Consider the following 14,188-nt stretch of genomic DNA (forward strand, 5'->3'; position numbering starts at 1 on the left):
AGGTAGAGGAGGTTTTCTGATTGGCTGCCAGTGGTGGTCAGTGCATTGTTGCTGGGGCAGGAAGGGTCTTCCTTCTTTTTCTAAAAGCAGGATTTAAAATTCCTATGTGAAAAATGTCCTCTCTTCTCAAAATAATCTTATCTTCCTTCTGCTGCTCACACAGGCTGCCGTGAATGGGATGTGCATGAGAGCTCCCCCTTCAGGACTTCTCGATTCTGATTTTGTTTGTTTGTTTGTTTGTTTGTTTGGGAGGGTTTTGTTTTTGGGTTTTTTTTTTTTGTTTTTTGTGGGGTTTTTTTTGTTTTTTTGACAGGAAGCAGGATTTCTTGGTGGGCATGAATAGGGAGAGGCAGTGACGAGGTTCTCATGAATGCAGAGTCTGCCATTTGTCCAAGGGGCCATGATTAGGGATGTATTTGACCCCACAGTCATCTGGGATGAGTCGCTTTTCAGCCACCATACCTTCAAATTTGTCCACATTACACTTAGTAAAGCTCCTGGCACAAGAACAGACACTCAGATCAATGGAACAGAATAGAGAACCCAGAAATGGACCCACAAACATATGGCCAACTAATCTTTGACAAAGCAGGAAAGAATATCCAATGGAATAAAGACAGTCTCTTCAGCAAATGGTGCTGGGAAAAGTGGACAGCAACATGCAGAAGAATGAAACTGGACCACTTTCTTACACCATACACAAAAATAAACTCTAAATGGATAAAAGACCTAAATGTAAGACAGGAAAACATCAAAATCCTCAAGGAGACAGCAGGCAGAAACCTCTTTGACCTTGGCAACAGCAACTTCTTACTCAACACATCTCCAGAGGCAAGGGAAACAAAAGCAAAAATGAACTATTGGGACCTCATCAGGATAAAAACTTCTGCACAGCGAAGGAAACAATCAGCAAAACTAAAAGGCAACCAACAGAATGGGAGAAGATATTTGCAAATGACATATCAGATAAAGGGTTAGTATCCAAAATCAAGAAAGAACTTATCAAACCCAACACCCCAAAAACAAATAATGCAGTAAAGAAATGGGCAGAAGACATGAATAGACACTTCCCCAAAGAAGACATCCAGATGGTCAGCCGACACATGAAAAAATGTTCAACATCACTCATGATCAGGGAAATACAAATCAAAACCACAATGAGATACCCCCCTCACACCTGTCAGAATGGTTAATATTAACAACGTAGGCAACAACAGATGTTGGCGAGGATGTGGAGAAAGAGGATCTCCTTTGCACTGCTGGTGGGAATGCAGGCTGATGCAACCACTCTGGAAAACAGTATGGAGGCTACTCAAAAAATTAAAAATAGAACTACCTACGACCCAGCAATTGCATTACTAGGTATTTATCCAAGGGATACAGGTATGCTGTTTCTAAGGGGCACATGCACCCCCATGTTTATAGCAGCACTATCAACAATAGCCAAAATATGGAAAGAGCCCAAATGTCCATTGATGGATTAATGGATAAAGAAGATGTGTTTTATATATATATACATATACATATATATATATATATATCCATCCAATGGAGAATTACTCAGCAACAAAAAGAATGAAATCTTGCCATTCGCAACTATGTGGATGGAACTAGAGGGTATTATGCTAAGCGAAATTAGTCAGTCAGAGAAAGACAAATATCATATGACCTCACTCATATGAGTGAACATAAGGGAAGGGAAGAAAAATAATATAAAAACAGGGAGGCGGACAAAACAGAAGAGACTCATAAATATGGAGAACAAACAGAAGGTTACTGGAGGAGTTGGGGGAGGGGGGATGGGCTAAATGGGTAGGAAGCATTAGGGAATCTACTCCTGAAATCATTGTTGCACTATATGCTAACTAACTTGGATGTAAATTTAAAAAATTAAATTAAATTTTAAAAAAAGTAAAGTTGGAACAGCACGTGACTCTTGATCTTGGGGTCACAGAGTCGTGAGTTTGAGCCCCACGTTGGGTGTAGAGATTACTTATAAATAAGTAAATAACATTTAAAAAATCAAAACAAACAAACAAACAAACAAACAAAAACTTATTAAAGCCCCCCTTCTTGGAAATTTGGATCTTCTGGCAACCAGGAAACTTGAACTTGGTCATATGTAGGACCTCAATCACATGCTCCTTGTTCTGCAACTTGGTTCAGATGGACATGATGACTTGGTCAATGTGGACCCTGGCCACTGTGCCCCAGGTCTTTCCAAAGGCACCGCACACACCTGTCTGGAGCCTAGATTGGAGAAGGCATGAGGCCAAACTTCAATGTCCACCAGAAAAAGCTCTCTCCAAGGTCCCTGAGGGCAGCCCATACAATCAAGAGGCGCATACACTACCAAGGAGGCTGCTGTTTGCAGCCATTTTACTCTCTTTTAAAAAAGGTTTCCTTTATTCATTTTCACAAACACATCCACTACTCTGCACACAAGACTCTTCCCATAGAACAACCACTGTACAGAATCATTTGTGGAAATGTTTTATTCCCACTCCCCTGGAAGGCAGCACAGACTTAAGCCTCCCCCTTTGGGGATGTCATACTCTCACATGCAAACAATACCAATATTTTGTGGATCTGACTAGGTGCGTCTATGAGGCATGATTGTCCTTGCTCAATGACTGCTATGTAGCAGGCACAGAAGTTGTTGCATGCACATATATCGTTAATGAGTTCTCACAATAGCACTGTAAGATGGGTACTATTATCACATTTTTAAAAATGAAATTCAGGTTCTGAACGTATGAGCAAATTTGCTAAAGATCACACAGAAAACAATTAGTGAAGGGGACTTAAAGAGAAATTAAAAAACAATCCCACTTACAATTGCATCAAAAAGAATAAAATACACAAGAGTAAATTTAACCAAGGAGGTGAAAGACCTGTGTGCTGAAAACTACAAGGCAATGTGGAGAAGACACAAATAAAAAGAAATATATTCTGTTTTCTGGAATAGAAGAATTGATATTGTTCAGATGTCCATACTACCTAAAGCAATCTATGGATTCAAGGCAGTCTCTATCAAAATTCCAATGGCATTTTTCCTAGAAATAGTACAAATAATCTTAAAATGTGTATGGAACCATGGGGCGCCTGAGTGGCTCAGTCAGTTAAGTGTCCGACTTCGGCTCAGGTCATGATCTCGCAGTCCGTGGGTTCGAGCCCCGCATCAGGCTCTGTGCTGACAGCGCAGAGCCTGGAGCCTGTTTCGGATTCTGTGTCTCCCTCTCTCTGACCATCCCCTGTTCATACTCTGTCTCTCCCTGTCTCAAAAATAAGTAAAACGTTAAAAAAATTTTAAAAAAAATGTGTATGGAACCATAGAATATCCCAAATAGTCAAAGTAATCTTGAGAAAGAACAAAACTGGAGGCATCACGTTTCCTGAGTTCAAGCTACACTGCAGAGCTGCAGTAATCGAAACAGTATGATATTAGCATAAAATTACACACACAGATCAATAGAACAGGATTGAGAGCCCAGAAATAAACCCACACAAATATGGTCAATTAATCTATAACAAAGAATCCAAGAATAGACAATGGAGAATAAACAGTCCCTTCAATAAATGATACTAGGAAAACTGGACAGCCACATGCAAAACAATGAAACTGGACCACCGTCTCCTACCACATACAAAATTAATTCTAAAAGGGTTAAAGATTTGAATGTAAGATCTGAAACCATAACATTCCTAGAAGAAAACATAGGTGATAAACTTCTTGACATTGGTCTTGGCAATGATTTTCTGGACTTCACAAAAGCAAAGTCAACAAAAGGAAAATCAAAAAGTGGGACTACATCAAACTACAAAGCTTCTGCATAGCAAAGGAAATTATCAACAAAACGAAAAAGCAACGTATCAAATGGGAGGAAATATTTGCAAATCATATATCAGATAAGAGCTTAACATCCAAAATGTATAAAGAACTCTTACAGGGGCGCGTGGGTGGCTCAGTCGGTAAGCATCCGACTTCAGCTCAGATCATGATCTCATGGTTCGTGAGTTCGAGACCCTCCTCGGGCTCTGTGCTGACCGCTCAGAGCCTGGAGCCTGCTTCAGATTCTGTGTCTCCCTCTCTCTCTGCTCCTCCCCCACTCACTCTCTGTCTCTCTCTCAAAAATAAGTAAACATTTTAAAAAATTAAAAAAAGAACTCTTACAACGAGAGCAAAAAAAAATTTTTTTATTAAAAAATAAGCAGAGAATCTGAATAGAGGGTTTTCCAAACAAGACATACAGATGGCCAACAGGTACATTAAAAGGGGCTCAACGTTACTAATAATCAGGGGAATGCAAATCAAAACCACAATGAACTATCACCTTTACACCTGTCAAAATGGCTATTATCAAAAAGACAAGAAACAGCAAATGTTAGCTAGGATGCGAAGAAAAGGGAACCCTTTTGCACTGTTGCTGGGAATGTAAATTGGTGCAGCCACTGTGGAAAACAATACAGAGGTTCCTCAAAAAATTAAAAACAAAACTACCACATGATCCAGCAATTCCACTTGTGGGTATTTATCCAAAGGAAATTAAAACTCCCAACTCAAAAAGATATACACACTCCTGTGTTCACTGCCGCATTATTTAGAATAGCTAAGACGTGGAAGCAACCTAAGTGTCCCCTGATGGACAAATGGGAAAATAAGTGTGGTCTATATACAACAGGATATTATTCAGCCATCAAAACAAAAGAAGAAGAAGAAGAAGGAAATCCTTCCACCTGCAACAATATGGATGGGCCTTGAGGGCATTATGCTAAGTGAATAAGTCAGACCGAGAAAGACAAAAACTCTATGATCTCACTTAGATATGGGATCTAAAAAAAAAAAAAAAAGAAAAGAAAGAATAAAAGAGGCAGTGGCAGGATAAGGAATGCAAAGAGCTGTTAGTAAGCTGGTGGTTGTTGTCAATAAATCTTGGTCCCAAACTACTAAAAAGTTGCCAGAACTGTGTGAGAAGTTTTCTACTGCTCTCCTCTTGGGAAGGGGGTTGGCAGGAGAGGGAGTAGGGAGAAAGGAACTCAAGGTGAGATGAAAAGCTATTGCAATTATTCCCTACACTGGTGTTTACTGAGAGGCACCAAAGGGGAGAAAAAATATCTCTCCAGCCCAAGGCGAAGCTATCTCAACACAGCTATTCCTTATTGAGCATCTGCTATGTGCCTACTTATGGTATTACCTTTAATGGTCACAATATCTGTGAAAGTAAGGTGACATCTCTATTTTTAAATAAACTTTTAATTTTATAGTTGTTTTAGATATCTAGAAAAGTTGCAAAGATAGTGCAGAGATTTCCAGTGTATTCCTCCTACAGTTTTCCCCATTGTCAATCTCTTAACATCACCAGGGTACATTTGTCAAAACTAAGCAACTGACATTGTTAGGTTACTATTAACCAAATTCCAGACCATATTTGGATTTCACCAATTTCCCCATTAATGTCCATGTCTGAATCCATTCGGGCTGCTGCTATAATAAAAATACCATAGGGGTGCCCGCGTGGCTCAGTCAGTTGAGCATGCGACTCTTCTTTTTGACTCAGGTCATGGGATCAAGCCTTGTATCAGGCTCTGCACTGAACATGAAGCCTGCTTGGGATTCTCTCTCTCTTTCCCCCTCTTTCTTCTCTCTCACTCATGCTCTTTCTCTCTCTAAAAAAAGAAATAAATAAAAATAAAAATGCCATAGACTAGGTGGCTTAAACAGTAGAAACTTATTTCTCACAGTTCTGGAAGTTGGAAAGTTCTAGATTAAAGTGTAGGTAGATCCAGTGTCTGGTGAGAATCCACTCTGGTTCATAGAGAGTTGTCTTCTCACTATGTCCTCAACATGTCAGAAAGGGCCAGGTTGCTCCCTGGAGTCTCTTTTATACAGGTAAAAAAAAAATTGTAAATATGTGAGAAGCTGGAGCTGTTAACTAACCTTATTTTTATCATATAATTTTGATATATATCATCATATTGTGTCCCTTAAACATATATGCTGTATGTCAATAATATCTCAATAAATCTGTAAAAAAAATAAATAAAACTTCTTCCTGATTACTGGGCTATTCAGAGTCCCTACTTCTTCTTGAGTCAATTATTGTAAATAATATTGTCTCAGAAAATCGTGCATTCCTTAGAATCTCAAATTTGTCTCTGTGTAATGGAATTGAATATCCCACTTTAATATCAGTTACTAAATCCTCTTTCTAATTCTTCACTTTCTGTGATTATGTTTTCTCCTAATTCTTGATTTGAGTTGCTAGCAACTTGTCTAATATCTTACCAATTTTTTTAAGTCTGCCATAATTTTGGTTTGCTTTACATAAGTCTATTTTGTTTGCCAATTATTGAATTAAATCCTGCATACAGTCATTCCTTATTGAAAAGCAAAGTATTTCAGACTATGCATTTTCTCTGAGTACAATGCTAGTCATTCTGTAAGTTCTAATATCTAGTGCCCTTAATGTCGTTATTGTCTAATAATACTCTAATTGTACCTCTTATATTCCCTCTGACCTAAGCATTATTTAGGTGAATGGTTTGCATTTGTTATGTGTTTTTTTTTAAATTTTTGAGTGGTTGAGTTTTTAGTTCAACTCTTTTTTTATCAATAATGTTGTCCTTAGAAAATATGACCTGTATGATTTCCCTATTTTAGAACATGAGACAGTTTTATGGCCCAGTTTTTAAACAGTCTTTTAACCCTGATGAAGGGGAGAAAGAACAATTTCGATTTACTGCAGAATTCCAGAGATCCAGCAGACTGAGGGAAGAAGCTGAAGCTGTAAAATACCACAGCGGAAGTTTTATCTCTGTGTTCATAATCTTCTGCGCCATGCTGGAGTGGCCGCCAGGAGTTGCTGGGGAGTGTCCAGTGTTTTGCCTCGTGGGGACATCTGGGCCAAGTGCCGTCTGTAAGTAGGTACCACGTGGGCACAAGGCACTTAATGAGTTCTTGCAGGATTCAGATAGGACTCGAACTGCCTGCAGCCCACCCTTGCGTCTAGTTGGCGTCTCTCAGAGTGAAGCAGCGTTGCTGAATTCTGAAGAAGTCTCCCCTACTCACCTTCCAGGCAAGCTTTTCTCTCTCTCTTTCTTTCTTTCTTTCTTTCTTTCTTTCTTCTTTTTCTGAAGCTCAAAACAAATAGCCTATTGGCAAAGTACTCATAGAGGTATAGGTTAATATTTCCCTTTCGGACATATACTTACCATTCAAGGATACGAAATCAAAGTCATTGAAAGGTGCGACCGTTACAGAATATGTTCTGCCTGAGAGTTTGGTTTTAGCTGAGCCTCAAGATCACATCCCACCCCTACCAGAATAGCAGATGTCCCTTAGTCACCAGAGCTCACTGTCAGTAATATCTTACATCTGAAAATAAATCCAGCTTTAGGCAGCTTGACCACATATGCGCCTCTGAAACTATGGCAACAGAAAGTCCTTTTACCTCTGAGTCCCAATTAAAAGTGTTCTGTTGGCTATAATTGGAATGTTTGGTCTCCAAAACTAGTATATCAAAGCAATCATGTAAGCCTCAAATGTCACCATCACACAAATTGATATTTCCCATGCAAGCGGCTAATGAGTGGTCAGACCAAAGAGCATGTGTGATTGAGGTTACAGAGAACAACTGGATAAATTCATTTGGGGATCTTTTTCTCTAGGCCCCATCTGACCCACCAAAGGGTGGGGAGAGAAAAGGTGGAGATTTTCAAGTCTGGGTATCCAGGAGGGTAGAGGGGCTTTTAATAGAAATTATTAAATACTTGAAGAGTAGGTTTCATGTAAAGAATGACACTTGGTGAGAAATGTATTTGATTTTACTCTACTAGAAAGCCAGGCGTCTGGCACTGAACCAGGACACATCATGTTTGAGTTTTCTGCCTGGTTAAAAAAAAGAGAAAAAGAATGTGGGGTGGGGGAAGGAGGAAGGAGGAAGGAGGAAGGAAGAAGGAGGAAGGAGGAGGAGAAAGGAGGAAGGAGGAAGGAGGAGGAGGAAGAGGAGGAAGAGTGTTGATTAGTAATAAGAATGTCTTTTTTTGAACATTATACTTTCAGATTGGTTTTATCTTTGTTTCTGATTGATTCTTAGCAGTAGCATGGAACAACTCAGCTTTTAGTCTCTCCTCTGTTAAGTATGAAATGATCTATAAACAAACACTTAAAAACATGCAATTGAAATGGATCTTGTGATCCTTTTGTAATGTGAAAATCTCCTGGTAATGTAAATAATTTCACCTTCTAAAAATCTGTTCGCTAACATATTCAGTGCTGTTTAATAATGTTAAAAGACTATTTTCTGGGCCTTTATTTTCTGGGAATTAGGAGATATATAGATAGATATATAGATAAGATAGAGGGAGGGAGGGAGAAATTTCTTTCTTCTTGGATGATATCATAGGAATATGCAAATTAAAAAAAGATCAACCGACAGTGGTTTCATCGACTCAGAAGGTAGACATTACATGTCTACAACTCACATGCTCATCCCTGGGAAATGTGCTCTTTTAGTGGACATGCCACTACCTTTCAGCTGGGGTTAGGTTAATGAAGAAGGGAGAAGAGTTATTGGGTAAGCAACTACCATATTCCCTCCCCATCTAACACATCTAGAAGGCATGGTGCTTTTTAGAGCAATGATCATTCAGCTTTCAATTGAGGATTTCAAGTCGTACACCATCTGTCACTATTTTAAATGAATTCAAGTCAAAAAACTTGGGATCACATGCTGGCCTGGCCACTAACTCTGTGACCTTGGACAACAAAGTGATTTACTTTTATTTCTTAGTAAAATGAGATAACTTAAAGCAATCATTGGAAAGACCCTGAAATTCTATGCTTCCATGCTACATCCTTAGCTGGTATATACCCAGGTTCTCTGGTATTGGTCTCCTGAACCCAGATCCCCACCCTTTATTCCTGGGAGATAGTCTTCCAAGGACCTAGGAGCATCGCTGCAGGAATCATAGTGCTTTGGAGAAATGAAAATATCCCCTTGTATCCCTTATACAGAGAAGATTGGAAAGCAGTGGTGGTTCTAAGGTGACATACCTGATCCATTTCAGCAAGGCCCCCGGGCTCTGTGTGACCAGCACACCTGTGCCAGAGGTAAAATGATCTCCACTGGAAGTGAGGAAGACAGAACCAACCTCTGCCACCACCACTGCACACGGACTGCTGGGGAAGCTCCTAGAAGAGAAGTAGCAAACAGGAAGGAAATGAGAAGAGAGGATTGAGAAAAGTTTAGGGTGACATGTGAAGTCTTGCTCAGATACAAACCCTACGGCATCCACGGTGCTTTCTGTCCTCCCGCTGTCTCCGTCCAGGAACCTCATCCTCACATAGCTAAACCCCCTTTCCAGTGAGCTGGAGAAAAGGTGAGAGTTCTATTTGTTACATGCAAGAGGGGCCTATTACATTCTGCATCCGGAACCTGTTTTACTACTTACACCATTGTGGGTGAACCCTGTTCCATCCAGAGAAGTTTCGCCCTCCACCTCTTTCAGCTCTGCCTACCCACCCTCTCACTGCATCCGATTTATCGGTGAACAGAGACTTTCCATAGCTGCCTCTGGTTAGCTGATAAATTGGGCTTTGCAATGCATCTGTGGCTTTATATCACCCACTAAATTTTTTTAGATATTTAATAAGAGAGAAAGCTGGTCTCTGCTGGAAATAATCCTCAAAGGAGTACAGCAAATAGAAGAATAAAAAAGGGCCCTTTTCCCATGCAAACTGCACATGTTAGAACCAGATCTACCAAAGTATCTGAGAGATCTCTGAAGTTTCTGGAAGGAAAGAGATTGCTCAGACCTCTAAGGACTCATTAGAGAAAGAGAAATAACAGAAACTTCATCTAGATACAAAGAATTTCTTCACTCTTTTTTGGACTACTATTTCACATCTCACACCAAAGTGAAACCACAAAAGTTTCATGAGAATCCATGTGAGAGGGGCACCTGGGTGGCGCAGTCGGTGAAGCGTCGGACTTCAGCCAGGTCACGATCTCGCGGTCCGTGAGTTCGAGCCCCGCGTCAGGCTCTGGGCTGATGGCTCAGAGCCTGGAGCCTGTTTCCGATTCTGTGTCTCCCTCTCTCTCTGCCCCTCCCCCGCTCATGCTCTGTCTCTCTCTGTCCCAAAAATAGATAAATGTTGAGAATCCATGTGAGAAAATAAAAATGGCACAAAGCCTGGAAGTCATAACTTCCAGTTGTAACTCAGTAAAAATGTTTCTAAATCTTTGAAACATTAGCCAAGTCAAAAGATAAATGAAAACTGGAGAGAAATGTGTAAACTGTATTACAAATAAAGACATAATTCCCTTCATATATAAAAAGCACCTGCAAAACCAATAAGAAAAAGACCAACAATCCAGCAGAAAAAAAGAAAACTGGCAAAGAATAAGAACATGACTGTTCACTGAGTAGGTAATACAAACAGAAAGCAAACATTAAAATGCTCAACTATGAGAGCTCAGTTATGCTAGGGAGGAACAGACACACTTTTCCTCCCTCAGCCCAACTCTGTCTTTCAGAAATAAATTTTGGTATTCAGAGTCATTTTGCCAAAACTTTTCACCCCACACGAGCCTACCTCCAAATCACACGTGAAATAGATGAGCTACAGATTGAACAAGGCAGATAATTGTCTATTTTTGGTGGGATTTCAGGATTGTTAATAAGGCTCCCCCAAATGATTCCCATGTTGCCCACCAATGTCTGAACTCCCACCATAGGAGACCTATTCATTTAGTTTACAGACTTCCCTGTTGAAAGAAAATAGTCATGAGAGAAACAGGCCCTGAGCCTTCTAATTATTTCTTGGTGTGAGCAGCACAATAGCAACTTCATAACTTTGTGTTATGTTTTGCCATTTACAATATTCTGTCACAACAGGATCTATCTTGTCTTGTCAATCACTCTGTAGAATAAGAAAAGGGAATATGATTCCAATTTCATGGATACCTCTTCATTGATGGAGGCACACCTCAAGTGCAAGCTTTCTGATTCCTAATCCTAAACACTTTTTAGCACCCTGTGCTCTATGTAGATCTGTAACGCCTTTCCTGGGATGGCATTGTGGCGGGGAGGGGGGTGGGTGGAGTGAAAGTGTAATACCATGACGTGCTGTTGTTGCTAAGAGTGAAGGGAAATGAAAGAGAAAGAGCCACCAGAGAGAAAATGGCACCACAGTCGTGGTCAACCACACTAAAGACACATTCAACTCACAATTTCATTTGCCAATCTGAAAATAGACCTGGTCATTTGTAACCCCTTCTCACCTCCCAAGTATGCCATGAAAAGAAAGTAAACACCTCAATGTTTCCCAAAAAGGGATTGCTGGAAATTTCTGAGCACCTGCTGATTGGAAGCATTTGAGTTTACTCATATTCTTGCCACTGTGGCCAGCCCACTCTTCATCCTGCCCACCGTTTTCATCTCAATGACCACATTTTTTCATTTCTACAAGTTCTGCTTTATTCTTTTACACATTCTCATTTCTTTCTGTTATAACTTTGATGATTTTTTAGTACACTCATTTCATGGTCTCCATCAAATAGCTCTGTGATTGGATGTTACTGGGTTCCATCCCTACTATATGCTTTGCCTGATGACCCTTAGATATGGCAGATGGCTTCCTTGTGCATTTTGTAATTTGGCTTTTGAGATTATTCTAGCGGAGCTTCATCTATGGAAGCACCAAGTGGGCAGAATTAAAAATCTACCCAGCTTCCTAAGGTAGTTTTATATTTGCAACTATAGTCATTCTGAGGGTATCACCTGCACAAAACAAGTGGTATGTTCATTTTTCGGTTTGGGGGTTTCCAAGACCTTGCATGCAGTATACATTAGAACCCCAAAGTTGTGCAAGGAGTCTGTTATAAATGTATACTGTTATGAATTCTCAAGAGGAAATTAACCCCCACTCAGAACCCGGGAGACAGATAAATTCCATTGCAGTATCTCTGCCATGGAATATAATATCTAATCATTTCTCCAAGTACATAGCCTTTCAAGTACCCCAGATGTTTTCAGAGGTCTCAGTTCCAATTCCCTGCCACACAAGAGCCCAAGATCTCATCTCCCGTCTCTATGTGAGCTTCGGAATCTAAAACCCTTGTTTACCAGAAACAGTAAACTCTCGCCTCTCAACATTGCTGGACCATCATCAGTCCTTGTCATTATCCCCTCTGTTTTCAGCTCCTGGGAATTTCCTCTTACTTTTTAGGCATTTGAAATGATGTTTGTTATAGTCTACTCAGCATTTCTAGGCATTTTCTAGTAGGAAGCTTTTCAGACTACTTAGTTTATTATATTATTGAAAATGGAACCACAAGTCTCTTTATATACATTATTCAATTTAATCCTCATCCTATTCCTGCAAGATAGATAATCATAGTCCCATTTCACAAGTGAGGAAATTGAGACTCACAGAAGTTAAATAATTTTCTCAAGGTCACACAACTAATCCTGACCTTGAAGATCATGTTCTTTCCCCTATTATGTCTGAAGAGCTAGCCTGTTTCCTCTACTGTGTCTGAAAGGAGCCCAGAGCTTTTGAAGAGTTTAAACTGAAGAGTCCTTTGAAAATTCTCCTTGAAGAACATTTTTTTTAAGTTTTGGCAGGGTTCCATTATTAATTATAAGGGTGAATGGTAAGCCAAAGAATTACAAAGCCTAAATGTGGCTTGATGTCACCTTTGGGGAAAACATCAAGAATCACTGACTAGGCTTGTGTTTGAACATACTGAGAATGTGAGAGAGGCAGACCTTCCCTCCCCAAGCAGTCAACCTCATTATATCCAAGGGTGGGTCAGCAGAAGGTCTGGAGGACTGGCTCTGCCTGAAATGTGTAGGAGAAAGTGGATCAGGAGAGGTTAATGTCCATGCTGTGGAATCATGAAACCAATGAAAACCTGGATCATTGGGTAAGAAACTGGCCCAAGGCCAAACACAAATATAGTCATAATTGGAGCCTTCCCAAGTAGAAAAAGGTTATTAGTGGAATCACATTAATCACAATGATTAATGCTGAAACCCGAGCTTTTTATTATGGAAAAGGCTAGGAAGAGTCTATTGACAGAGAGAAATAAAAAGGTTCCAGTTTTGCAGAAAATAGTGAACACAAGAAGGACAGTAAATATTCAGGATGTGATTTGAAATCAGAAACCTGGATGAGTCACACAAATCATGCTTAAAAGCCGCTTATGCAAAGAAGTTTGCCAGAAAGCAAATGTGCCTACAGATGGCCCATCAGGAGGCAGTTGGGTAGTCCCTGAGTGCTGCAAGGGCAGCCAGACTAAAGGACAGGGCAGAGGGGAGGAGGGGAGGAGGGGAGGATGAGCCCAGAACAGGGATCAGGGAACAGGGATCTTGCCATCCACCAGACTTCCTTAGTTCACAGCCTGCCAAAGGTTGTGCCCAGGATAGGTCATCTTGGAACCCCAGAGCCTTCACACGCTTTTACTCCAGATAAGCAGGACCAAAGACACAGGGCTAACTGGGTGCAAGCTGTGAGTTTAAGAAGAAATTGCAAGGAAGAGTGATTAATCAAAATGAAAGTACATAGATCGAAGCCTCACCCTTGAATCCAAACCAAGCTAGATGAGAGGTTTGTCGGTGACTAAGAGGATGCAGAAAAATGAGGCCACTTAAAAAGGAAGGAGAAATGTGACCCCGGAAAAACCTCTAAACTGGAATTAGGTGCTCAGAAGGCTTTTGATGGTCTGACCATCACCATTGACGTGGGCCCAAACTGATAGGCTTCCCAAACTGAGAACAAACCATTAAATAATTTTTCCCTGACTTATATTTTATAGGAAAAAAAAATTCTGGAAGAAGAGAGGCAGATTGTGTGTCTTTTAAAATTAATTTATAACATGCCTGTTTCCAAAACGATCCAAAGTAAGTCATAATATTAAAGTATATGCACAAGGTAGTTACATAAAGATTCTTGGCAAAGTCTGGCCCACTCTTCATCAAACTCATTTCCTCTTCTTACTAGATATAAACTAGACCACATTTCCTCCTGTGCAAGTAGGAATGACTGAGTTCTAGCCAATAAAACATGAGCAGAAGTATGTGCTCAGGACTGGCCCATAAATACCTCCCTAGCCTGACCATCCATACCCTTTCTTCATCTTCCATCTACATACGGAGGACTCTGAAGCCCCAAAGTGGAATG

The 14,188-nt window shown here is 40.2% G+C and overlaps 1 long non-coding RNA gene and 1 pseudogene across 1 annotated transcript in view; both read right to left on the reverse strand.

Moving 5' to 3' along the window:
- Window positions 1-2,297: 2,297 nt before the first annotated feature.
- Window positions 2,298-2,395, reverse strand: LOC125152235 (uncharacterized; annotated as a pseudogene).
- Window positions 2,396-5,650: 3,255 nt separating this feature from the next.
- LOC125152121 (uncharacterized) overlaps window positions 5,651-14,188 on the reverse strand; it is a 156,534-nt gene continuing 147,996 nt past the window's right edge. Inside the window, exons 2-3 of the long non-coding RNA XR_007147050.1 lie at window positions 9,056-9,193; window positions 5,651-7,131 (exon numbers count right to left, since the gene is read on the reverse strand). This is a non-coding gene — a long non-coding RNA (uncharacterized LOC125152121). The remainder of the gene's footprint in view (window positions 7,132-9,055; window positions 9,194-14,188) is intronic.

This window comes from Prionailurus viverrinus, chromosome E1 (genome assembly GCF_022837055.1).
Source record: "Prionailurus viverrinus isolate Anna chromosome E1, UM_Priviv_1.0, whole genome shotgun sequence".
NCBI classification, from domain to species: Eukaryota; Metazoa; Chordata; class Mammalia; order Carnivora; family Felidae; genus Prionailurus; species Prionailurus viverrinus.